Source organism: Ambystoma mexicanum, chromosome 2p (assembly GCF_040938575.1).
Source record: "Ambystoma mexicanum isolate Mex_15411 chromosome 2p, UKY_AmexF1_1, whole genome shotgun sequence".
In the NCBI taxonomy this organism is placed as follows: domain Eukaryota; kingdom Metazoa; phylum Chordata; class Amphibia; order Caudata; family Ambystomatidae; genus Ambystoma; species Ambystoma mexicanum.
The window spans coordinates 899,292,802-899,319,078 of NC_090923.1; the positions used below are offsets into that span (position 1 = coordinate 899,292,802).

The 26,277-nt window shown below is 44.8% G+C and overlaps 1 protein-coding gene across 4 annotated transcripts in view; it reads left to right on the forward strand.

Annotated features, from left to right (window-relative positions):
- CLASRP (CLK4 associating serine/arginine rich protein) overlaps positions 1-26,277 on the forward strand; it is a 1,024,175-nt gene that overhangs the window by 3,131 nt on the left and 994,767 nt on the right. The window contains exon 2 of one of the 4 annotated variants that reach the window (XM_069644606.1): positions 18,786-18,873. The exons of 2 other annotated variants lie outside the window; for them this stretch is intronic. The gene's annotated coding sequence lies outside the window, so the exon portion shown is untranslated. Of the gene's footprint in view, positions 1-18,785; positions 18,874-24,154; positions 24,256-26,277 lie in introns of those variants that run through there. One more of the 4 variants, XM_069644605.1, reaches the window with a different exon arrangement.

A 26,277-nucleotide genomic window follows, 5' to 3' on the forward strand; every position in this document is an offset into this window, starting at 1 on the left:
AAGGTGCGTACTAGACATTTTTACGCATGAAAATCTTGTAAATACGACAGCATTATTATTTTCCTGCGTACATTTACACACAAGTTTAGAGCAGAAGGCAGTGCAAAGGTCAGGTTACTTGAAAGAAACCAGAAGGCTACTTTTGATTTTTATCTGCATGGATGTAATTGCAAGCCAGGGATAAATGCCTCTGAAACAGAATGTATTTCTCTGAAGCTACAGACATAATGAAAGGTGTATTCTGCCACAATGCAGAAAGCTGCTGCATCGTAATGATTTCCATACAGATTTTGCACACGTTGGCTGGATGTCACATTATTTTACTCTCTTGCAAAGAAGAAATGTCATTTTTTACTCTCTTAAAATCACATTTACTCTCAAAGTTTAAAAATAGGGAGTAAAATACTCCCACCTCAAAATCTTATCTGGAGCACTGCTTACTACAATTAATGGCTGGTGGCAGTGGTTTAATGTTCCTACCATTGTGTGTTTTTACGCAGGCTGAATCCTCCGCTGCATTATTGCACCCATGGGTGCCCATTTTGTCAAAATGGCCCGGTCTTCTTTTTTTGCCATTTCTTGTTTGTAAGGTTCTTCTTGGGTTTTACTCTGCGCACCAAACCAGGTTTGGTTCCTTTTTTGGTTTTGCCTTTGGCGGGCTTCAGGGCTGAAACCTGTGTCTGGCAGGGCAGGAAGCAAGGGAGGTTCCCGAAACTCCCTGTGCTTAGTCTCCTTGGTTACAGGAATGCACCCAAATGTGATTGGCTGGGGTGCTGTCCTTGGAGGACAAGCCACCCTGCTGTGTGAGTGACAGCTAGGCTGCAAATGAATGGGAGAAAACCTGCATAAAAGGCGAGGTCTTTTACAAGGAAGGCAGAGTCGACCACTGTACGAAGGAACCGAAGAAGAAACTGGAAGAGAAGCTTGCTGCACACTCCTGGACCATTGGTTTGCCCGGTGAAGCCCTGCTGCAGTGCTGAAGCTTTTCGCATCGACTAAAGAAGCCCAGAACAGACGTCGTCTTCTCTTGGGTTGGTGGGACCAATCGACCCCCAAGACGAACTTCCCTGGAAACCCTTTCTACTGGCTGTACTACTTCGCTGTGGCTGTGGCTGGAACTGAGTGCCAGGGGTCAGGAATGCCAGAATCGAATGCATCGCTTTAAGCCGGACCAGACCTTCAAGAATCTCCAGGGGACCATCTCGAAGCAGGATGACCCAAGCCTGATCCACCTCAGCAGATTGCTGGACCCCAGAAGTAAGGGGAGCCCATCGATTGTCTGAGATACGCGGTGGTGTTATTTGCCAGCAGCTGAAACCGCAAAGTGCAGCTGATCTGAAATAAGCCCTTTGCGCTACCGTTGAATCGCAGTACAGGAGTCCTACAAACGTCCTCCCTCTTGCTCCCACGACTGAGGGCCAGGAACACAGGAACTGCAAGACTGCAACCACACCAGAAGCCAGCTGGATCCTTTTTCTTCAGACTCCAGGTACTGTGTAACTAGAGGTACTTACCTCTTGTGTGTAGCTTGCTTGCTCTCACTGGAGACTTGCATTGGCTTCCCTTTGCAGAGTTGATTGCATTTTTGCTTTACAGAAGCCTCACAGCTTGTGGCCCAACAGTGATTCTTTTCTACAAATACTCTTACATTGGTCAAACGTGCTATCTTCAAGAAGTAACTCGGCTCCCATAGACTTTGCTCATTTGACATTGGCGGGCCTGGCTCCCTGCAGACTCTTCTTACCCTCTGACTTGGTGTTTATCTGTCCCTCAAAAAGTCCTACATAGGTTACTTGTATAGCTGGGAAAGGGTTAACCTACATTTCATTGGGGATTGTAAAGTCCTTACCTGTTTGGAGAAACTTGTTATCCTTTGTTTCCTTCGCATACCTTTACCTTCTTGCTACAATCTCAGTATTGCATTTTAGTATTAAAAGTGATATATCCTGAAACTGAGAGGTTCCATTATGTTCAACTAAGGCATTGGATTTCTAACAGGAGGCTCCGGGAGGAGGCAACCCGGGATCCGGTGGGATTAGAACTTGCGATAAAAGAAGGCCAACCCGGGAAAGCAGTGTCAACTGTATAGCTTAATGGGAGCAGTAGACCCTGAAGAATCCCTCCTATATATGCAAAAATGGGAGGCAGACGTAGAGAAACCAATCTCTGGCAAAACTTGGAGCCAAAAATGGCAGAGAGCCACTAAAAGCTCCAAATGCACCTCTATCAAAGAAGCAGCATACAAAATGTGTTTGGAATTGTACATGACGCCTGCACTCGTGCATTCCATTAACCCAGACTACCCCATATCCTGCTGGAGAGGCTGCGGACAACCTGGTGACCTAATACATATGTGGTGGTCCTGTCCAATAGCAGAAAAATACTGGAGGGAGATCCTAAGCCCCATCAACGAGATAACAGGGGTACAACTGCCATTCGTTCCGATGTGGGTCCTACTGGGGGAGACGGTCGAGGGGTGTTATGCAAAATCCGTGTCGAAAGCTCACCTCATTACCCATATGTTAAGTGCTGCTAGAATAACCTTGGCTCACACTTGGAAGAACAAACAAGGACTGATAGTGGCCATGTGGTGGGTAAGACCATGGGGGGTGATGGCCCACGGCTCTTACACAAAATATTTGGACACCTGGATGCCACTACACGATTTTACAGATGCTAGAGAACAAATGTATTTTAAGCCTAAATTATTGCGCAGTATTCCTGTTATTTAAAAGCACATACTCTGAACCGGAAGAGTACTTGACCCAAGAGACTCAGATTGTTGAAACATGCTACACCGTATCCAAATGTTGAGATTGTTGGGGGGCTGGAGGGAGGAAATATTTTCAAATGTTTGTAATTTATGCTTTTGAAAAACCAAAATAAATAAAGTTGGTTAAAAAAAAAAAGTGATATATCAATGTCCTCGGTGTCCTTACAATTGAAGTCACCCGAGAGTGTAGGAAGTGTCTGTGTGCCATCCCAAAAGGGTATCTACTTCACTGAAACTGAAGGAGTGTATTTTGTTGTTGCCATTGCCCTTTCTAAAGAAGGCTTACTTTAAAACTGACTGTTAAATTAATAAATAATTATTTTAATCAAGAAACCTAACTGTTATTTGAATACCTGTCACTGTGAATCTCTATATTACAACCGTACAGCTCACATTGACCCCTCTTGAGATGAGTCCGGCTGCTCAGTCACTATACCAACTTGTGCAGTACAGACCTATACCAAAGGTTGGGTTCCCCATTGCCAAGAGGACAAGACTAGTGTAGTCTCCCACAGGGTTACTACGTACAATCTTGCCTACAAGCCAGTGCCTCAGTTGAGAGTAGCAATACCTCTTCCCCCCCCCCCATCCCTCCCTCATCTAGCCCAAAGTCCTGCTTGCACTGTGCATAGAATGTAATGTCCTGACCTGAGAACATGTCCCGTAGTTTGCAGTACCCTGCTGCCTCTCACCCATTAAAGGCACCCCTTTCCATACCCGGTGTGAACTGGGGATTCCTAAACCGCAATGTCAGCAGGGAGGGGGAGGTGGTCGGGTTCACCTTACTCACCAGCTCATCTCATGAGTCCCCCACTAGGGCCCCTATCCTGCTGCGGTATATGTTTGTAGGTCTATTCCCCCTTGGGTCGTCACAACACCTCGTCCAGCGGCGAGCTCCCCGCTGCTTTGTCCATTCGATACCAGACCTTCCTGTTATCACCCCCGAACCAATCCCGGATCACTGTGATTTGAGCCGCAAGGAAATGGAGGGGGAAGTTTGGCGCTCTCACAGCCCTCCCTTGCTTCTGGGAGACATTAGCATCTGCATAGCTACCCTGGTTCTCTTGCGGTTCTAAATAAATGACCCCCCATGTTTTTAAAGGGTCCTGAACATACGTTGGGGAACCCCCACTGGCAGGGAGGTGAAACAGTACATGAGTTTTGGCAAAATCACAATTTTAAGGGCTTTTATCATTCCTGCCTCTCCACCCCCCACCCCCATCCATCCAGGATATTGATGACACCCATTCTGCCAGCAGCCCGTGTACCTTTTCCTCTAAAGGCGGGTAATTAGCACAGTAAAGAGCACCCAGAGAACCAGTAATCTGGACACCCAAATATCTAATGCCGGTTTCTGCCCATCTATAGGGCACTATACCCTGCAATACCTGAACCTTTTCCCACTAATATCCGGGGAGGCCCTAATGCTGGCCATGAGCGGCTCCAGGTGGATGGCGTATAAGGGCGGGGAGAGCTGGCAACCCTGCTTAGTGCCTTGTGCGACCATGATCCTCTGGGAAAGCTGCACATTGATTGCCAGACGCAAAGTGAGAGTTCGATAGTTAACTCTTCCTATTGAAAGGAATTTGGAACCAACTCCCATAATTGTAATTGTTTATTTGTACAGCGCTTGTACACAAGTGAACTGCTTCAAGGCGGGAAGGGAGCGAGGGAATACAGTTGTCATTCTTAGTCCTTGAGGTTTCTGAATGATCTAACTAAAAATTAACTAGCGTACTAGTCCTGGCGGCATTTCTCCTTGTGCAAGTTCATAAAGTGTATCAAGCGCAACCAGATTAGGGAGGGGGGTACAAGACAGAACTTACTAGGACTAGTAAATTCAGGTCATAAAAGTGTACAGACTGAAGTGCAAGGGAGGGTGAACGAGTGTGCCCAGTCCGGCAGTGCCCTGGGTTAAGTGCAGAGAGGTTACCCCTCTTGTGGAACGTCTGCTGAAAGTGCAGTAGTGCTGAGCATAGTGCAGAGGCCTGGAGGCAAGTGCAAAGACTGGTGGGGGAGCCTGGGACAGGTGGGGCTCTGGAGGTGAGCCAGGCGACCAGTCAACAAAAGCTGAACAGAGTTGGGGGAAGAGATGGAGGAGTCAGGCTGGAGAGAAAGAGCAGAGGTTTGGAGAGGGAGAGGGAGAGAGAAAGAGGAAGAGAAGAGGAAGGCCTTGAGGAGTTTCGAGAACTTGGGGGGTGGGCGGGGGGGGGATAGGGAGGAGGGCTCCGGCATAAGGCGGAGAGAGCCAGGGAGGCTGTTCCAGAGGGAGGCACCTGCATAAATATTTACCCTCAAATCTCTGCTTGGAAAAACGTCTCTCCCACAAAGAGTTGGAGAAGGCAGAGCGGATGGCTCTAGAAGGAGAGTATTTGGGAAGAGCGCATTGTAGATGGACTATGCAGAGGGTCTTGAACTTGATCCTAGCAGCAATGGGGAGACTGTGGCGGGATTTCATCGCCAGAGAGATGCTATCCCTGGACTTGAGGCCAAGGATAAGTCTTGCGGTTCTGTTCTGGATGAGTTGTAGCAGACGGAGAGTAGAAGTAAGAAGATTGACCTCCATGGTATGGAAGAGGAATGTCCATTCGACCTGGTCGAATGCCTTCTCGGCATCCGATACTGGTATAAGTGCAAGGGTTATAGATGTATTTACTTTTTCACCCGCCAAATGTTATCCAAGATCTGCCTATGCCTAACAAATCCTGACTGGTCGGGATCAATCAGTTTGGGCAGGTGCTAATCTGAGACATTTGCTGATGACTTTAACAGCGTTATGGCGTCTGATGTGGGAATGACTTCTAGTGTAGTTCGATGATCATCCAATGACTCCAGGATGGTCTCTAAAGTCATCCTTTTAGACCATGGTTGCAATTCCGGCGTTTACTTTTATTTCTGTTTTCTCTGTACTAGAAAGTTCTTGTTTGTATATGTACATGCATGTCTGTGTGTAGATATATATATTTCTTTAACCCAGGATTGTGAAGTGGCAAAGCTTTGATTGCTTGGGGGTTGGAGTTAAGTATGTGTGTGGGGACAGCAACAATATAGGCAGGTCTGGTGAGCATGTTATGTCTTGGTTCTCCCCTGCCCTGGTGCTGTGTGCATGGAAGCTATAGGGAATGTCAGTGGAATGTTCAGGAGTGGAATGTTTGTGTGAGAGCCTCTGTGTTCTCTGGTTGTCAGTTGGTGAGCTGAGTGCCTGTGCGTGAGAGTGCCGGTGGATGTCTCCTATGTCTTTCTTGTAACTTACCTAAGAACTTTCCTGCCTTTGTAACCTTGTCAAATGGACTTCAGTAAAGAAGTTTCACTTCCATAACATGGTGTCTTTCAGTAAAGGCACATCTTTTCAGAGCACTAACTCTGGGACTACCTTGCCCTACTAGGCAGTGTCAGAGACTGAGAAACATTAATGGAGCGTAAAGGGTTGGCGGGATAAGTACCTATGTGTTTTAGAGAGATATGGGGAAATCAAGCAACTATAAGGAAATTAATTGTGAGAAACAAAGAAACTGATATATACCGATGTGGATACAGGGATATTAGAGGGATGAAGGAGATGTAAACGGTGACTGCAAACAAAATAAAGGCAATGGTTACTGAAAGAGGGTCAGAAAGGGTGATATCGGAAACAAGGGGATTCAGAGAGCAAGGGACATGTGAGAAGGGAGAAAACAGATAGAAAAAAAGGCCATAGAAATAGGGGAAAGGGAGAAAATAAAAATTGAAGCGAACCATGGTGATAGAAGGAGAAAGGCGACATGAGGATGTCCTGAAAGTGCGAGGAATGGAATCCAGAGTGGATTTAAAGAGACAGGGATGTAAGACAAACATTAAAGAATATGACCTGGAAATCATGGACAGAGGATAAAAACAGGAGAGAGAACTTGAGAAAGCAAAGTTGGAGGAGGGCAACTGGATGAGGAAAAAGATGGGGATGGTAATACTGGACGGAGTGAGACAAGGAAGAATAAATGGATGGAGATGTGAAGCTGCTTAGTGTTGGACAGAGGTCTCTGCTCATGCTCAGGAGGGACCTCCATATGAAACACTCTTCCATCGGAGCTCCGCCAGCCTCCTTCACTCGTCATCTTTCCCAAAAACGCTTCGCCTAAAAATATAAAAAATAAAATGTGACGGATAAGTTCTAGTACAATATGTCAATTCATTAATGGGACACTGGACGAAATCTTATCGCACTCCTAGTTCCTGTATAAAATCAACCATCATGAACCTCCATCTAGATCAAGAGTCCCCCACGACTCCCACTTACTACTTTAGATTACATGCCCTGTGTTACAGCAAATGTAGTGACCGTATACATTGGAATTTCTTATTGCATCTCCTCTGAAAAGCAAAGACTGACATTCACCTCACTTCCAAGCTGTAGTTGGACTATTCCCTTGCCCAAGTGCCTGTGTGTACAATCCCTCCACAGTTCCTTAAGAGCTGCTTTCAACCTCTCCACAGCATGTCCACCCTCCCCATCTCTTTTTCCCCAGTATAACAGATAATTTCGTTTCAGTCCTCCAGAAAACTATGGGTAAATGTTTGTATTTAAATTCTAGACTTCTATAACTTTACTTTAACTATTTGCTAAATATTCTAAATATTAACAATATGTATATCTGGCTGCATAATTGCAAATGACTGCTACTGTCTTTAACGTCCTTACCAGTGTCAAATATTAAACTATGTACAGTGCTCTGGCCCTTGGGCCTATTCTGTGCTTTACAAATATAAATAAATACAATTTTCTCAAGTAAGTCTCTGTTCTGTTTGACTTATGGCTGATGTGTTCCTGAGTGTTGGTCCTCACAATATGGTGGTCTGCACGCAAACTCTCCGTCTAGCACCTGTAGAGTGCCTTGAAATAGAGGAGTGGGAAACGAGCAGTGGGGTAAGAAAGTGTATGGTAGTGGAGTTTGGTGGGTGCCTTTAGGACCTCAAAGGAGTCACTGCATGAGATTATTTGGGTAATTTGAAGGAATGGAGGTGAGGCTAACTGCAGGAGCTGTATGGTCCCTGCTGTTTTTCTGAGGCTTAACTGTAGGACACCAGTGCAGAAGCTCGGAGAGGGCCCTGTCAATATATTAGGATGACATTGTGAGTAAGTGTGGTGCAGTTTCTGCAGAAGATCAGTGAGGTAATGTTAGTTTCTTGTACCGCAGCACTGTTGCCACCTGCATGGTTTCTTGGTGCTCCTGCGGATCTGTACGGCAAGGAGGGAGGCTGGTCCGTTAATAGGACTGCGCGGGAAAAGAGAGCTGTGATGTGCTGTTGGCAGCTTCAGTTCGGCGACACCGTTCACTAAGCGTAGGCGTTTGTTTTTTCTTCCTTCGGTTTTTAGCCGCCATGTGGTGTTGGGAGAGACTATATGTGGTTTGTGGTGGTCTTGTGAAGTGTGTGCGTGGGGTTTGCTGTACCGTACAGACATGTTTGCGTTTAGTTCATACTTTGAAGGGGTGTATGCAGAAGGGTGAGTTTTTAGTAAGTTTAGTGGCAAAACCTTTTCTTCCCCCGCTGTTGGACTAAGTGCTGCCCATGTCCTTTCCCCTTTAGTACATTGTGGTGTGCAGCAATTGCCACCACGGGTTTCTCCAGGGGGGCGGGGGGAGGTGTGTTCCTTGTACCCCCCGCCCCGGTCGTTCTTTCTCTCTCCCTCTATCCTGGGCCCAATTAAGTTGGACCCATCTCCCTGCCCTGTTTTCCCTTTGGCCCTCTATCAGGATGGGCACACCCTAGGTCTCAAAACCACCCCACCCATTCAGACGCCTCTCTTCTCCTCTACCCTCCATTCCATTCTGACCTACTCCTCACACCTTCTCAGTTGGTTGTTCAATCGTTTATATCTTGTTAGGGTCCGAAAAAGCAGAGTTTTCAGAATTTTGGATGATCATTCATAGTTTTTTTATTTCTCTGGGAAGGGAGTTCCAAATTTTACGGCTAAGCAAGAGAATGCTGATCCACCACATTATTTCCTTGTGTATTGTTTAGGTTCTTAGCAGATGTCGTCGCTGGATCGGAGTTTTCTAGTTGGCCGGGAGATGATTTTCTTTTGTACGAATTCTGTGTTATGCGCATTGTTTTGAAGATTTGTTTTTTGATGGGAGCCAATGTAGCATGCCTGGCGCTGGTGTCATGTGGTTTCCTCAGTTAATAGTCCGGCATTCCAACATAATGAAGGAGATGATGGCCAGTGTTTTGTGTGTGAAGGGGAGGGATGGTAGAATATTTTTGATCGTGTGTAGATGGAAGAAGCATTTCTTATTTAGCATTTCTTAATTATCGCGTTTACTTGTGGTTCAAATGTTAACTCGTCCCTTAGGATTTCAAGGTTTTTGACTACTTTGGATGGTGTGGGTGGTGTTCCCAGTTCTTTGGGCCATGGGATTTACTGGTTGGTTCCTTGGTTGTTGGAAGCAATAGTCATTTCCGTCTTGTCAGTGTTAATTTTGAGGTTGTTCGTGTTGTTCCATTGGTAGAGTTCTTTGAGACGGTCTATTACCGTTGTGTTCTTCTTGTTTTTTGCTTATTTTTTAGATGATTTGTGCATCTACGTAGTAGTAACAAGTGAGGTGGATTAGTGCCGTCATATAGATGTTAAAGCAATGAGAACGAGGATCCTTGTGCTACGCCACAGGCTGTGTCCCTCAGTGCGGATTTGAATGTTTTTTATCCATACTGTTTCCGTTCTATCAGAGAAGAGAGATTAAACCCAGAGCAGCGCTGTGTAGGCGATTTCCCCCCCCCCCCCCATTTCTTCCAGTCTCTTGATGAGGATGTTCTGGTTGAGTCTGTCGAATGCTGCGGAAAGGTCGAGTAGTATCAGTGCCGAGTTCTTGTTGGAGTCTGCCTTGGTCTTTAGGTCATCGCAGATAGAGAGAAGCGCCGTCTTGGTCCCTCTGATGGGTCTGAAGCCTACTTGTGTCTGGTCCAGTAGTTGGTTATTTTCTGCGGGTTCCAGTGTTTATTCGTAGACCTAGAGCTCTAATAGTTTTGCTGGATACGGAATGTTTGAGATCGATCTGTTGTTCAAGAGGTCTTCCACATTGCTCATTGTATCCTTGAGTGGTTTGATGTAGGCAGATTTGAATGCTCGTGGTACTCTCGCCGTTGAGTGATAGATTGAAGAGGTTTAGGTAGCATTCCGATGGTGTACCCATGTAAGGATTGGTTTATAGATGTCCATTGGGGAGCCTGCCTGGTGTCTCTTTTTCACCAAGCTGAGGAGTTTTTCTTCTGACACTTGGGCAAAGCTGTTCAGTCTGTTCTGTGGTCCCAGGATTGTAGAGGATGGTGCACGAAAGGTTTATTGGTCTTATTTGTATGATCCGGTGTAAGTCCGTGATTTTATTCTTACAATGATCTACAAGATTATCGTATGTTTGCAAAGGCACCATTGTGGTAGTGCATCCGGGGGGATTTCTCATCTTCTTACTATGTTAAATAGTTATTTCTGAGTGTTGGTGGCTTTTGTGATCCAGTTGTATTTCTTTTTAGCTTTAAGAATTTCTTTTTTGTATGCTTGGAAATGTTTCTGATAAGATATATTCTGTTCGCTTAGCCATAGATTTATTTTCTCCATTCTGTTTCCTTTTTTCCTTCTATTGTATTGAGGTGGGGCGTGTACCATCTTGCCACTGCTTTCTTTCGTGATGGGATGAGGGTTTTATTCCGGGAAGATGTTATCAATTGTTTCCATGATCCATTTCTGGATTAGGTCTGCTTTTTCGTCTAGGTCAGTTGCAATCAATGGCTTCGAGGATTCTAGTTGTTCTTTTAAGTCACTGCTTTTGAAGATATTCCTGTTTCTTTTTCAGATTGGGGGATTCCTTTGGGGCTTTTTGGATGCTTCTGATGGAAATTGGGTCACAAAACGGTACAATAAGGTGGTCACTCAATATTATTTGTACTGGTGGCGCAGTTGAGATCAGTTTCTTTATTGACGAAGATTGCATCAAGAGTGTGCCCTGCCGTCTGTGTTGTCTCAAGCTGCTTAGTTAGTGATTTCTGTGAGTTTGCATGGTCTTCTTCGAACCTTATGTTGGAAGTACCACCGGATTATCAAGTGATCATGTTTTATGGCCAGGTTCATGACTGCTTCTATGAAGGGGTCTATGAAGGTTGCGTCTTAAGTCAGTGGTCTATAGATGAGTATAAATGTGCGGTTTGTTGGTGGGTCCGATGTCGGGTGAAGGATGAGGAATTCACAGTTCAGGATGTTCAGTGAGTCAGCTGTTCTATTTTTTTTTTTTTTTTTTTTTTTTTTTTTTTAGGTGTTCTATATAACCTTCCCTTCTCCCCCGCTTAAGCACTCCCTTCTAAAGAAGTGATCGGCCGATCTTCAGCACTCCTTTCCTGGGCAAACTACTGGAAAAGCTGGTCATCTCCCAGCTTAAATCTGCATACTGAATCTGTTGTCTCCACGAACACCAGTCTGGCTTCAGAGCTACCAGAAGTACAGCAAATGCTCTTGTGAACACCTGTGAAAACGTGCTCTATAATTTTGACTCTAACATTCCTTTTGTCCACATTCTCCTCGATCTATCCTCTGCTTTCGACACGGTCAACCACACCATCCTGCTCAATCACCTCTGTGACAACCTGGTTATATCTGGTCAGGCCCTGGCCTGTTTGACCTCCTTTCTCTCTGACCGACTCTCCAAGGTGAACCTTGTTTTTCCTCTCTGCTATCTTTCTTTCTACTTGTGTTTCTCCCTGGCTTTTCAACCACTACCTTGCACCTCTTGCCCACTGCATCGCTACCTTCTGCTCGTAACTTTGTGTTATGTGGATAACATCCAGCTCTTCTGCAGGCTCCCCTCAGCACCTCTGCCCCTTCTCTCATATCGGACTTTCTGGCCGCAATTCAGGAATGGTGTGCCGCCAATGATCTTTGCCTTAATGCCAGTAAACTTGAGATCCTCCATCGGGTCTCCCTTTTCTCCCCCACCCTGGGCCCTCTTCCTGTGAGGCTAAGAATCTTGGCCATCTTCGACTCCGCCCTCTCATTCTCCACTCGCATCTCTAAGAAGTCACACTATCAGCTGCACCTCCTGAGAGGTAATCTGCCTTTTCTCACTTTCCCCCAGAAGTTCACTGTCTCCGGAGCCCTGGTCCTCATTCCTCTGCCGGAGCCTCACTCTGGAACAGCCTCCCTGCCTCTCTCAAATATGAGCTGAACCACCTCTGGAAGCAACTCTAGACCTTCCTTTTCACTTCAGCTTTCTCTCTTATTCTCCCTTGCTGATGTCCCTGACTGCTCTGCATACTGGTCACCTGGCCACCCATTGAAGCCCAGGCCCCTGCTTGTCAAGTTGCCCTCGCACTGCCTGTGGGCTCTTCCAGCACTTAATGTCTATATCTGTAACCCTACAGTGCCCTGTCTCTCTGCAATTATGAGCCATCCTCCGGTAGCACTTCATCAGTGTCAGAAACACTTTTAACTGGCCATATACATTTTCTGACTGGACTTGTAATTTCTGCTTCAGACTTCCCCTTTGAGGAACTTTAGCTGTATTCATGTTTCTGTTACGAAGACGAATGGGTCTCAGGTTAGTCTTCAATTAAGTTGTTTATTTAAGAAATAGGATGAAAAGACCCCCCACAGCTGAGGACCTTTCTGCTCCAGTGCAAAGACACCAACTGCCAAACATAGAACATTGAGAACAACATAAAGACTTGCAGGTTGGTTTTATGACATCACCAGAGCTAATTGAACCAAATTAACATAGCATTCTAATTCATGCTTATTATGCATTACTACTCTGAATAAGCAACTTCACAACAGTTTCCTTATAGCTATTAACATTATTATAAAATAACGATAAAACAGCTATCCGAATCCTAACCACTAGCTGCCCCTACCACTTAAAAATATAGCATCAGCAAGGCGTCTGTCTGGTTCAGTCATGCTTGGTTTTCTTCAGTTTACAAAAGTTCCCCTTTTCCCACAGGATATTCTTCTTGGTACAAAAGTAAAGGTTTTAGTCTCTCCATTTTTATAAAGAAAATCTGTTTTATTCAAATCATTCCAACCCTTCAGGATTGCTTAAAATGTGTCTATCCTCTCCTCTGTGAGGACTCCCCAAGTCCTGTAACTTTCATACAGTTTTCCTTTACACAATTTATTTGTATAAGGCTGTGGTCTGCCCTGGTTTCTCAAGTTTTACAATTTCCTTGCCTTGGCCTTCGTTCAAAATGTTTGTATCCCTTCCTTTCTTTCCTCTTTTCATATGATATTTGTGCATTCAGATTTCTCAGGTTCCCGTAACCTAGGTAGTTTCCATAGCCGTTATTCACCGTGTTGGTACTTTTTCGCAGTCTCCCTTTCATAAGGTTTTTTTTATTCTTTGGTTTCTCAGGCCCACATAACTCTATAGCTTTTCCAGCATTTTTCACAAAGTTTGTATTATTCTCACTCCCCCTTGCATAGGTTATTTGTACACCAGTGTTCCTCAGGCTCTCATAACCTGGATAGCTTCTACAGCTATTCAATGTTCTTGTTCTTCTCAATCCCCCCTTTCAAGGAGTATTTGTACATTCAGGTTTTTCCGGATCCTGTAACCTTGATAGCTTTCCCAACTTGTTCATAATATTTGTACCTTGTAATGGTAGGCTCCGTCGGGTTTCTCAGGCTCCCGTTTCTCAGGCTCCCGTAACCTTGTCGGCTTTCCCTGTGCTACTTGCCTGCGTAGCTGTGGACTGACTTGTGCATCGCTCTGGGATCAGACTTCTTCGTAAAGACTTGTCTTGGGTCCCTTGCTGGCCCTCCAGGCAACCACTGCTCCTTCTGGCCGGGTGTCTCTCCATCCGTGCTCCAGTTCCAACCTAGAATTCTCGGTTGATTCGAATGCCAACCTGCAGGCATTCAGTTAGCATTCTTTTGTGCTCCTTGCTTCCACTGGCCCTGTGGCCCAAAATGGCTCTAACCTTCCATGACATCTATGCAGTGGAGGCTAGCCTCCGTTGCAGCCCTCCTGCCTCCGTAGGAGTTCCCTTTGTTGTAAAATCCACTGCCGCCATTTCCATGTCATAGGGGCAAATTGAACGTTGTCCTTCTTCGTTGATGTTGTAGTCAGTCTCTGAGGAATTATCATTATTCATTGAAAGCAAAGCAATGTCATAGCCAAGGGGGTTCTGTTGATGTTGTTTGCCTGTGGTGTTCAGGGGAGATCGAGCACTATCTGAAACCAAAGAGTTGGTGGAACTGTCACTGTTTTGTATTTTCTCAGTCTTCATATAGGCAGACAACGTATTTCCGACAGAGTTCCTTATCGGACTGGGAATCCTTGCCCCGAGGGGAGTCACTCGGAGTAAGGTCCCACTTGTCCAAACCCCTAGGGAGGGTCTTGCTTGGCGGACTCGCCTCCCTAGCCTATAAGGGGCTGGCTACATTCTGGGGAGAAGGGACAAATACCCTGGATTTGTAACAATACCTATTTAGATAAATGGTCTGCCAAGTCAGCAGTTTCTGGTATTCCTACGATTCTCACAGGGCACAGTCTGTGCCTGGTCCGCTTAACGTTGCTGATTATACACACACAATCCGTCTCGTCGGGCAAGGCAGTGTTCCAAGGAGACCATCTATGAATCGGGTACTTGCAGTGTACCTATTGTACATTCAGTAAGGACATGCACACCACAACGTAGGGTTTGGCTGGTTTGAGGCAGTGCATCTTAATTTAATATGGCAAATATACGAGGATAACTTTAGCTGTGCGAGGTAAGGCATGAAGGCATTGCATGAATATAGCATATTTATCTTTTCTACTGCACTTGTACAGACATGTACCATTAATGAGCCTATATGTTCAGAATCCCAAGAAACTGAATTCATAGACCTCTTTCATCCTCTAGTATCTGCATGCTTAAGTTATTAACAAATGCAAGTGTATATCCTTTTTATATGCATGTGAGTGGGCTGCTTCAATAAACCTAAATCTTCTATTTTTAAATGGCACAATTGGCGCCACAAATTAATTTGATCAGTCATTTTAAATGCACTTTGTTTCCAATGCTTCACATTGCATGTATTGCTGGGGTATTGATATTAAGACCGACAATCGGCTGGAAACCGCAGGGGTGTGGAATACCTATAACCCCACTCCCAGGACAAGTACTTTGTTGTTGGTGACGAGAAGATTTTATGAACCTCTTGTCACCTGGGCAAGTAGGCAATGTATTTGTAGATTTTTGAACTTCATAATACTCTCCACAATCCTCCCCACCCCCCAAAGCGAAACCGGAATGAAACGCCCAATATCCTCCAACTGCAGACAATTGCACGGATGTGCCAGAAAGTGTGGTCTGGAAACGAGTGTTTTGTTTGTTATTAAGTAAGGTTTTCTTTTGGCTCTTTCCCTTCACAGACCTCTGTGGAATCCCCCAATGTATTATGTACTGGTCCCGAATTATGGAAGCAAGCCTTTATAGCACTTGACTTGCTAAGCTCATCTGTTTTGGGGACACTGATTCGTCCTTATGCAGACCCTCCAGCTTTTCACGATTTTTGCGGTTTGAAATAAAATTGCAAAATATGCTCTCTTTCATTTTGCCCGCTAAATAGATACAGCTGCTAAAATCTAAACCTCAAGCAACATTCCCAACAGCTACCAGCATGGGCAGCCAGTGTTTAAATACCTGCCTTTCTTCCTTTGAAATGGAGTTCCTACACATGCACCCAAAGGCTGCTCTGTGGACACAACCCTTTCATTGAAAAGGCTAATCTGCCACTGGCATGGTTTTTGGCACTTTTACAACATCTTGGGAAGGACTAGAGTCTGAAATCCCCACCATTCTTTGTAACATGTGTGGTCATCTAAAAACAAAACGCAGACACATTATTTACAGGAATGGATAAATTGCAAGTTTATTTCGTCTCAGAGTGTGTGAGCTTTTGGGCAAACAACTTTCCATTTTGCTCACACTAGGCTATCTTCATTCATTGATGTAGTTGCATAAATTATACCCTCAGAAGAACACAGGATTTAAGTAGCTGCAGGACTGTTGCTTGTTCCTGCCACAGCCTTCAGGCCGAGACCTCTTTCGTTGCACAGTGAGAATGGTGGCATGATTGAACCCTCGGTAAGACTGCACAGCTCAAATCACACACTCCTACATTGCATAAAGGTCGGACGGGTAACTATCCATGTCCACAGCCCGCCGAAATAGCTAAACCAAATGCAGGGCCAGATGGATTACTTTTATCTCGGTTATCAGCAGCAGACCCTTTGTTTACCCTGGTCAGAGGTGGACCACCCCTCCCAGGTGTACAAATCCTACTTCTGGCAACTTCTGTTTATTACTTTTCTTGCTACATTGTGTTTTCTTTTCACCGCTACATTTACCTGTTATTGTTTCTATTTTCATCCAGCAACCTTTCCCTTTTTTTATTTTTTGTCCTCCTTCTTAAAATTAAATGTCCTCCTGTTTTGCCCCACAGTTTTCTGTGCTCCTCCCCATGTCAATCTGAGCCCCCCCACCTGCCTCCTTTCCCATCTATTCATGAACCCTGTATGCCCCTTCCTTCATCCGCGTGTGCACTACATACATCTTCATGCACACTGCTCACACCAGCATTGTATGCATATACTCACATCCTTGTATGCACTCTCCCACTCTTGCAGGCAGTCTCTCACCAGCTGTGTAGCATGCAACTACTGGTCCTCCCATAATCCTTGGTGCTAGTCATACCCCCCTCTCCCGCACTCTCTCCTGCTTACTCCTATCACACGCATATATTTTTTGCCCAAAGTCCACAAGGAGTTTAACAAGATTCCAGAAGGTAGACCCATCGTAAGTGGCAGGTGAGGCATACTAGAACCAATCTACATCAACGAATGCCTGTTACCTGCTGTCCTAACAACACCGACATATATCAGATACCATGCACATCTTACAAGTGCCCGACAACATAACTTACAAAGACAAAGTGATCTCGGTAACGCTTGATGTCCAATCACTCTACACTTCAATTAACCATTTTAGGCCTATTGCAAGTGTGGACTATATATTCCGCCAATCATCAGCCTCATTATGAACACGTAGAGATGCTTAAGGAATTAAAGTTTTTCTGTTTAACACCAAGTACTTCAAACAACTAATTGGCATACCAATGGGCGCTAGCTTTGCGCCAGCCCTAGCAAATATATTTATGCACCATTTTGAGCAGCAATATGCCCTTATCAACGCGCAATACAAATTGTTCATTCATTTATGGAAACGGTTTATAGATGTTTGTTTTAATCTGCTCAGGGGATTGAGTCTAATGCAATTTGTGAACTACTTGAACTCCAACAAGTGGGGTATTCAATTCACTCACCTACACAGTCATCGTAGTATCAACTTTCTTGACCTAACTATTTCTATTACAGAACAAGGGTTTATTACTAAAACCTTTTGTAAAAGTACTTCTGTAAATGCTCTATTACATGCTGAAAGCTGTCATAAGAAACCGTTGATAGCCAACATCCCAAAGGGAGAATTTATTAGGGCAAGACGTAATTGCTCCAGCAATGCAGATTTGGAATGTGAAGCATACGCATCAAACAAATTCTTAGAAAGAGGCTATGTTGGCAAAAATCTTCATAAAATCGAACTAGAAGCCAGTGAATTGAAGAGAGTAGACTTGCTGTCTCCCAAATCCGATCAGCTGAAAAATGCAGCCAGAATAATTAGATTGATCACACAGTATAATGATAATAGTCACAAGCTTCATGCAATTATCAAAAGGCATTGGCATTTACTGCACCTCGATCAGGATGTGTCCAACTGGATAGATCCCTTCCCGAACTTCACCTTCAGCTAAGGGATCACTTTCAAGAACATGTTGTGTCCACCGTTTATGAAGAACACTCAAAAGAATAAGATGTGGTTACATATGGCCCAGGAGAAAGGGTTTCATAAATGTGGTAATTGTTCCATGTGCATACATGCTTTGGAGACCTCATCCATTGTATTTGACAAATTGGGAGAACACCGTATAGAGTCATTTATCAATTGTTACAATATGTGTATCATCTGTATTTGTGGTCTAAAATATATATAGGCAGCACAATTAAACCTTTGAAAATACGTATTAGGGAACATCTGTCCACGATAGCTAGCCAAGAGGCCAAATACCCTCTGGCAAGTCATTGGCAAAAATACCACCAATTGGAGAATAAATATGCTATCAAATTTGCTGGTTTGGTGAAGGTAACGTTGTCACCAAGAGGTGGCAATCTGACTTTGAAGTTACGTCAATTGGAAGCTAGACTCATTTGTAAATACCTGACCATGAGTTTGCAGTCTTCCTATGAATTAGCACCCAAATGTTATTCAACTTGCATCACTTTAGCAATATATGTACTTGCATTCTGTTTGCTTATCAAAGTCATGTACAACTGGGCAAGCAGGGTGCATGCTCTGCAAGCTGCACCTTCAACCATGAATTTCTGTCAAACACAGAAGACCTCATTTTACAGGTTCAATATACTTAGAGTGGCAGTGAGCGTTACTTTAGGCTACAAGTATAGATTTGGTCAGACGGAATTGTGATGGACCAATCAAATTGTAATTTGTACTCACTCCCCGTATTCAATTTGTATTTCAAAATCAATCCTGGCAAGAACATGGAATTTGATCTTTCCTAACGATTGAAATTAATACATGTCGCAACAATACACAGATTTGGATAGTGTTCACACCCAAGATGGCGGCCTCAAATGTACACAAGCTGCAAACTAGCGTAGCAGTCCAGTATAGATATCTTTTTAGTTGCTTAGCACGCGCACGGCGCCCAGCGTCTGAACTCAGAGCTGGTAAACGCCCGGTCGAGGTAAGACCCTTGTCCCACAGTCCCTTAGCTCTCTGCGACTTTGAGTGCCTGAAATCTAATGATTTGTCTCACCGCCGCTCTGTGATTTTGACATTTAACTGATCTAACGCTCATGCTGGTGTACTTTATTTTCCTTTGGTGCTGCGTGGATCCCCCACCCCCCCAAATACGAAATGGCTTGCGCTATAGCAACATGTTACTGCATGGATTGATTTTGACCATTCTGATGAATTTTGAAATCCAGTGTAACAAGTACCACAACTGCGAGGCATTGCAGGTATGCCTTCATTCTTTATTCATCCAAGTAAAGAGAAGATTTGGCTGTGATCACATGCATTCTAAAATGATACATACCTTCTAATTTTGTGGCCAATTTTAGTTGCTCTCGGACACTATTGGGTACCACCTAGTAATCTTACCAGACCAGGTTGGACTGATCTTTTTGAAGCGCATCTATAGCAACCACAAGGGATTTTTAAACTTTTGAGGTCACTTGTATTCGTGCGTGCTGCTGCCTCATTGCACATCATTCAGCAAATGTATTACCAGCGGATTATTTTTGCATTTCTCTCTCCCCAACCCCCTTCACCCTTCTCTCTATTTTCAATTATTTTGATGATTATCTATGTATTCCCGCAATGTCGTATATTTTGTTATTGATTTTTGGTCATTACTCCAATTTGTACTGTATGTTGTATTGTGACCATTGCCCACCATGTTTGGCGTCTGGATGTACCAATGTGTATTGTTCATATTACACCTATTTTTGTTATGGGATATGGATCAGCCTCTGAAGAAGAGCAATTGTGTGCTCGAAACACGTGTCTGTACTTCAATAAAATTACAATATTCAAGATCAACCATTGATTTACACGTTTGGTGCTCGGAGACTGGTTGTGTTCCCAAACTCTTCACTTTTGTGGGTACCCAGGCAAAGTACCCAAACCTTACCAGTCGCCTGCAGCCTTGGGTGTGCTAATTTCAGCTTGCAAGCGCAGTGCACTCATTCGGACTTTTGCCACCCGTGTCCTTTTCCCATCACACGCACCCTGGACCTCAGATTGTCAATGTTGTCCATTTCCTTTTATGCATCTTCCTTTCGGCCTCCATTTTCCATTTTTGGCACCTGGTTCGCTTTACCTCTCCCTCCTTGTTAATATAACCCCCTATGTGCCTATGACCACACCTTAATGTACCATCTTCTCCCCACGCCCCCATCCCTTGTGGGCATCCAGCGCACAAGCCTACTCATCCTATTGCCAACACTTTCTTTGTGCCTTCTCTGTTCTATGTCTGTTGCCCTCTCTTTGCCCCATGTTTAACTGCACCATTTCTCTTTTCATTGCCCTATTCCTCTTGCTTCCCCCTTCGACTTGGCACCCTTTCACTTTACCTCTTCCCCCTTGCCAATCTGCACTCCAAGCTGCCTACTTTCTCCTGTATCTTTTGACCCCCATGTGTCTCATGCACACTTACAAATGTAGTATACCACACTGGCTCAGCATGCACATCCTGTCCCCCTTGCACTCGTAATATCGTACCCCCTTGCACGTACACTCACCCTCTCATACACTTGCATGCACTCTCTTGTTCCCTGTCTTGCATACATGTTCACCCGCTTACAACCTTTCACATGCCAGTTTTTCCCATCACATGCAGCCTCACACACCCTCTTATGAAAGCTAGTTCAAACTGTCACTTCATCCAAGCCTACAGTGTCAGAACTAACCCCCCCCCCCCCCCATCAATCACACCACCATAGCTGCAGAGACAGCTCCCCCACTACCACAAGCCAGGACCTCAACGGAATCGCAGGCTCAACTGACAACAATACCTTCACCACCAAGGGCCCAGTACAACCTAAACCACCACCCGCGCCCTTACTAGCTGCACAACCTCTACAAATTGCCCCCTGGGCTGCACCACATTCGCCAATCATTCTCTCAGAGGGAACTTCGATCCCACCAATACTGCCACCCATGCCCTCTTTGCTAGATCCACCAACACCGCCATCTTGTTTTACAGGGGCAGCACCAGCCCCATAACCAGCACCAAATCCCCCAGCTAATGCCTTGTTTGGAGTGCAGCCAACACCACCAGCCAAGGCTGAAAAGGCCACACCACCGTCCATCGCCCCTGCAGAATCACTAGCCCCACAAAAACTACCACCCTAAACCTCTGCGGCAGTAGCTGCCACACAACCAACATGACTTCTACCAACTAGGGCCTTGCGGAGGTTACATCCAGCACCATAACCCAGGGCCTCTCCACCAACACAACTACGCTGGGAGGCAGTGCCACCCCCACAATCCTCACCATCCATGCAAATGAAAGTTGCAAAATGCTGCAATATATGCGGTTGTGTGACACAAACCTTTACATCTGATGCCACAATATTCTGGAGCTTCTGCCTATTGCTAGTCAGGCAGGAGAACTCTGTTCCCCATCGTGTAATTCGGTTTATTTTATGCTGTCCTCATCATCCTACTGTGAGGTGCGCTAGAAATATTTTGTGTACCTGTAACTTGTTTTTCCTAACTTTGTCTTTACTCGCTTTGTGTCCAAGACTGGCTGGTGACAGTTGATCTTTTTGTACTCTTGTTTCTCTGTAATTGTCTCATGCACTTTTGTATTTTACTGCATAATGCATTTTAGAGTACCATATAGATGTACACCTGTACTTTAGCCATCTTGTGTATTGGCTTTCTTCCTGCCCTCTAAGGGGCAGATTTGCCCGACATGGTTAGCCCTTTCCTCGGAACAGCTTTTCCTGTGGAAAAGTGGCAGTGTGTGTTCGTGGCCGGATGAGGAGGATGATACTGTCTGGTCTCTGTCCATATCCAGGCCAAAGTGTGTCTGGTGCTGGGCAAATGTGGTGGCCAGAGGGCGTCAATGATTGGGCTGTCTGCGCCAGTTGGAATGGTGCAGAGCCTTGCCCTCTGTGGGCTTGTGGGGTGACTGTAGCTCGAATCCTGGATAAAAGACAGACATTTGTAGCCGTTCATCATTGGAGGCAAGACCCACATGAAGAGGAGAACCCAGAGGAAGACCCGGAACCAGTTATTGCAGCCAACCCGCATTGGTGTTTTTAACCGTTCCAGCGAAGCCATGTTCCTTGCTGATCTCCAGAAGGCCTTAGTTGGTGCTTCAACCTCTGGGCTGGAGGGAATAACCAGTCTAACATCACCTTTGTGGGCTACCTCACTGCATCGGTTGCCGTCTTGAGTTTGGACTTGGGACTCTGCAGACCCTCAACTTGTGAAACAAGAGGCATCCCTATGCAGTTGCAGCTCTCCATCATGAAGAGGGGCCTTTCAGGACCAGCTGCTTGGCTCCTGCAAAGCTAATATTCAGAAAGGTTCTTAAAGTGCCCAGTACCCATCTGAGGTAGTCAACGTGGTGGTCCCTTCATAGTGCCTGGGGATGTCCAGTTCCAGGATGAGGAATGGCTGAAAAGCTGGACCCAGAATAATGCCACCAAAAGTGACCTCTGCACCCAAAACCCCTGGACCTCCTGCAATGGAACCAAGACCCAGAGCATGGGGGGGGGGGTGGGGCAGCAAATTTTCAATAGCAGCCAAAGTGGTCTTAGAGTCTGAGTACACGGGCTGGGTCAACAAACCTGTTCTTGCCCCCCAGGGCTCCTCCATAGCGTTTAACGGGCGGAAAGCTCCTGGCATACCTCTTCCTTGCCCCGACCATGATTCGTGTAGTTCTGGTTAAGGAAGCTCCCATGAGCATCCTCTAAAGTGGTTGGATTGGGAGAGTGTCTGCTAAGGAGATTTATTGAATTGTTGTACTACTTTGAAGTTTGATAGCGTTACCATCTCTTGTTCAGGCTCCTAAAAAGACTCCTAGACTTCTGATGATGAGAACTGCATTGGGACTTTTGACTCTAGTCCCCTTCTGTTCTAGCTAGGGAATTACTATTTAAGGTGCAGTGCCTTTATTGATTAGACTGTTTGTTTCAAACTCTTTTCAGTCCTACATGGTGGTTCTCTAATCTGGTTTTGACTTAACTTGTTCTTGATTTGCTACACTACAAATGCTCTGATTCTTTACCTGTATCTAAGGCGCATGCTCTTTAGCCAGAGATCCCCAAAAATGAATGTGTATAAAACAATAATGAATGTTTTAGTGCAATAGTTAGTTGTGTTTTTAATTTCTAGAGTTTTGCTAAGAGCTAAACAATTGCATTGGTATATATTCTGCCTTATGTTATTAGGTGTGTGTGTGTACTTGACTAACTCTTGACCACTCGCACGCTCCTAAACTCTAAGCCTTACTGCTTAGTCCCTGTACCCAACTAGCTTGGTGAGACATTGTTGCATTTCCCTGTTCACGAGAATTTGGTGGCCTCTCGGAATCGGTCTACGTGGCTAATTTTTAAAACCTATTTTAACAATAGATTTCCTCAGCACAGCTTAAGTACATAATTGTGCTGTCCAAGTGTCATATACATTTACGTTTCCTATGGTTGGCCCTATATTTTTATTTGGAAGTATAAAACACACCTCGATAGACCAAGTTTTATTTACATCTAAACATGCTGTGCTTCATTAATTACATGTATCTGGTATATTGGAGTTACCAGATATATAATAGCATGTTGTTTTTCTGTGCCATATTTATAATTAGCACCCTCCGTGGAGGAGCCAACCAATCGGGTGGCTAAGAAAGCGGGCTGAAACTGGCAATCTCAGCCCGTGTTCCAAGCTGCCTTATGGCCGGTTTGCCTGCCCTCCCACTCCACCCCCTTTGTTCCTTTTTTAAAATAAAATGTTTTTTTTAACCTTCTCACTTACCCCATTTCGGCTACAGCGAGTGCCGCAGCCGCCCCTCATTCCTCTCTCCTCCAGATGGCTGCCATGGCAAGGGAGGAAGGGCTCCATACGGAGCCCCGCCAACCCATTCCATGGCAGACCTCTTCGAACCGTTTTTTTTCCTTCAGTGAACGGGAGGCTGTGAGGCGACCCGTTAACGGAACGAAAAAACTTTGAATTGGCCCGTCCCATCCTTTGGGATGGGTGCTAATAGTGTTAACCATCCCTTCCAAGGCCACCTTTAAAAGTCCTCACTTTGCTTGGGCCTTTAACTTGGGCCATTACCACCCGTTCCACCCTTAGAAGGCATGGTTAACAGCATAATGTAGGCCATAGAGTGACAAGTAGATTATTTTTTTTTTACTTTTACAACCCTGTGCTGAAACAGATATCCTGTGAAACAAAGGAATCGTTTCAGTAGTCTTATTGCTCTGCAGGGCCCACATTCAGGGTTTGTGTAGACATCTGTTCATCTGAAGTAGCCATTGCTGGATGGCCATGCATCTGTCGATGACCTTCTACTGAGACAAAGCTTTAAAAAAATAATAGGTTTATGAAATACCTGAATTTGGGATGTAGTCTTCTTATTTCTCATGCACATTTGATGTTATGGGTACACCGAACTGTGTCTTTTCATAGCGTTGATTGGCTTACTAACGTGATAAATGATGCAGTTTTTTTTTTTTTTTTTTTTTTTACAGAATGCTGACCGTTGCACTCCTTGTCTCTAGAGCTGAACTCTGCAAAGGTCCTAGGTTTAATCAGAGTTCAATCTAATTGACCATTTTGATGTCGCATTTACTAAAGCAAACATGCTGTTTGTGAAATTCTTACTGGTAATGACAATTTAATAAAATCTACATCCAAATTTTAACTCAATCCTATTTAGCAAGTAATGCACATTCTAGCATATTGCAGAAGACTAAAATAGGATCTGTTCATGTTTTTCATTTAACAAGGCTGCATAACTTCAGAAACTCTTTTGCATTAGCTAATCTAGTTTTCTAAAGTCAACAATGCCTATTATATTTCACATTGATTATTTAAGTGCATATTGTTTAATGAAACACATGACCTGTTTTCAAGTAGATTTTGCAATGCCATCCAATTCCATCTTACTGTGCCACCGCCCCAACATGGCTGTGGGCTGTGTCCTTTTCCCAGTTAAGGCTGCGGTTTTGCTCTATTCATGGTTCATGTATGTCCACGGCTCTTCAATAATAAAATGCTATCTGTTTCAACAGTTCCCTCGCTTTCGTGCACACATCACTCCCAAAATTATTCTTTTTCTTTGTGTCTTTTGTTTGCTAATTCCACCAGGGTCTCATTGTACCTTTGTTCTTTACTCTTAACTGTGTGAACTTTATAAGCGTGTACTTGGATGCACCGCTGCTGATCATAGCATTCTCATTGGGGAATAATACATTTGCATGATAATTTGCACTTTCTGTCTCCTTTGTTTCTTTCAACATCACTGCTCATATCCAGAAGCGAGCCACGTTCGGCAGCTTAGTTGAGGGGTCCATGGGCTCGGTGTGCTCCACACACCACATTTTAACTTTTGCCCATGTTGTTGTTGTTGGCAGATTAAGCCCTGGTGACACAAATGTTGTGCTACTTTGGGTCCATGGTGGGGGGGTGGGGAGGTGGAACTTGTGACATAGTGCTCTTTCCATAGCTGGGCTACCTTCTGCAAAGGACTTTTGAAACAACTAAACAACCTTCATGTGATCGCCAGAGCTAGTGGCTGTAAAGGAAACTCTCTGCACTGTTTCATTATTTGATATTTATCTGGACCACATGCTTGTAATTTTGCTAACTCGTTAAGTGTGGAATAAGGTGCAACGATAGACTGCACTTGTGTTGGCATTGTTTTCTCTGCAAAGGAAATAGAAAAAAAATCAATCAAAATATCAAATCACTTACTGCACCACCAGCCCAGACGTGGCTCTGGTCTCACCGTCCTCTTCTAGATATGGCTGTAGTTTTGCTCTGTCTGTGGCTCTTATATGTCTGCAGCTCATCAGAAGAACAAGTTACTTCTTACCTGGTAACGTTCTTTCGATGGGATGTTCCTCCGACGTATTCCTTATCTTTGATAATTCGTCTCCAGCTTGCTGGCCTCGGAAAATTTTTCTCTGTAGAGGGCGCTGCGCGTCGCCGTCCGCCGAGTTGATGTCCCTCGACAGCCACCGAATCGGTGCCGACGTCACCATGCCCATAAATAGCCACGCGCGGCGTCCGTTGCTCAGTTCCATTTTGTAGCATAAGATAAGTCATGCCTGAATTGGTTATTGACCTTGAAGGAGCGTAAGCTGCAACCACAAGGGAAGTATTACTGCAGGGGATGGATGGGAGGGGCGATAAGGAATACGTCGGAGGAACATCCCATCGAAAGAACGTTACCAGGTAAGAAGTAACTTGTTCTTCGAAGGGATTGTGTCCTCCGACGTATTCCTTATCTTTGATAGACTCCCATAGCAGTGGCATGTAATTGGAGGTGGGAGTAATAATGTCATGTATCCCTTTTAGGAATGAACCGAATGTCATACGGCTTTGCCAAATCTGGTGTCTTGACTAGTGGAGGAATCCAGGTTGTAAAATCTTTTGAATGTATTTGCGGACGACCATGTGGCAGCCACACATGTCTCGGACTGGTACCCCTCTTTGGAGGGCCGAAGAGGCTGCAATACCCCTGTTTGAATGAGCCCTAAGATTCTGGGGTGGCTCTTTCCCTGCCAGTAACATTCCAGAATGGCCAAAATCATCCACCTGGAAATGGTCTGTTTTGTTATGGGTAGTCCCAATTTGTGACCTGAGTAGCCTAAAAACAGTTGGTCTGCTTGCCTAATCCTAGC